Below are 1,281 nucleotides of genomic sequence, written 5' to 3'. Positions count from 1 at the left end.
TCTTACTGGACCGAAGCAACTGAGAATCACTGCATCCTATATTCCCTTTGGAATGGATGAAAAGTTATTTCTTTTCATTTTGCGTTTAATATTTCAGTGGAGAGTCACAAAGTACCTGTTTCCTTTACCCCCTCCCCCCTTTAAGTCAACTGCTTTTTGTCCTGTTGAGCTACAAAAATGAATGCTTTGCCCTCTTGGTTAAATAGTATGTATACATACATTACGGTTGTTAATTGGTTTGTAACATTCGTTTTGCTGGTGGGTTGTGCCTGTTTACTTTACAAGGAGCTCTGGGGGCATAGTGGTTCTGCATTGGGCTGCTAACTACCGCTCCAGCAAAGAGTGAGTCTCAGGGCACCGTGACTCAGCATGGACTTAATGGCCGCGAGCTTGCGTTTTATTTGTTCGACAGGCTCCAAGTTATCTCATTTCAGGAATAAAACTTTCTTCATCACTATTTTCCATTCCATTTGTTTGGTTTTTCTACCTCAAGAACATCAATTCTTTTTGTGTTCGATTTTCTTTGTTATCTTTCCATATTTATCACCTTCTAATGGCCTGGATCTCTCTCTAGTTGTCTCTGCATTCACTCTGATTATTTCTATCTGTGCTAGTAATTTAAGATTCAGAAGGATGCTACATCCTTGTGGCCTCCACTAATTTATTAGACCTAAAGTGGAGTGATTTTGATATTCATTTTCGTTGGATGGTTTCTATTCTTTTGTTTTATCACATTAGTACTTTTCCTTTATTAAATTCATGCTCATGCTAAATTGATGTATTGTCTTACTCAGTTGCCTCTTTTCTTTGTTTGGTCCTTCGTTATGTTCCTCTCATTAAATACTTCAGCTCTGACCAAATAGGTTTGCATAATTGCCATATTTAAAAAATCTTGTTAATCTGTTTACTTTGAAGTAAAATGAATGAATTCTACTTCACATGTTTACCATCTCAACTATATCTTTTCCCATGAAACTATACTTAGAAAGTTGGATTTTCAGCTTAAACTACTTTTCTACTCTGAGGTCCTGAAAATAGGAAAGGGGGAGCTATTGAATGAGATTGAGACCAATCCTTACTGGCTCACAAGAGCTCTGTTCTCTCTGAAATTCTATTAAATGCTTTGTCCTGGTATCAATTCACCTAGTCAGGTAAGAATTCTTTAAGATAGCAAACCCCTCACGTACCTACCCCCAAAAGAGCAAGCCTATCTTATCCTATCTCTCCCCTTGCTGACCATTGATGCACTAAATCTTTCAACCACAAGATGCATTTCTTTCT

The sequence above is a fragment of the Echinops telfairi genome, unplaced genomic scaffold (genome assembly GCF_000313985.2).
Source record: "Echinops telfairi isolate 266 unplaced genomic scaffold, ASM31398v2 ScPeMD7_15;HRSCAF=58, whole genome shotgun sequence".
NCBI classification, from domain to species: Eukaryota; Metazoa; Chordata; class Mammalia; order Afrosoricida; family Tenrecidae; genus Echinops; species Echinops telfairi.
Note: the sequence above shows the minus strand (reverse complement) of the source record.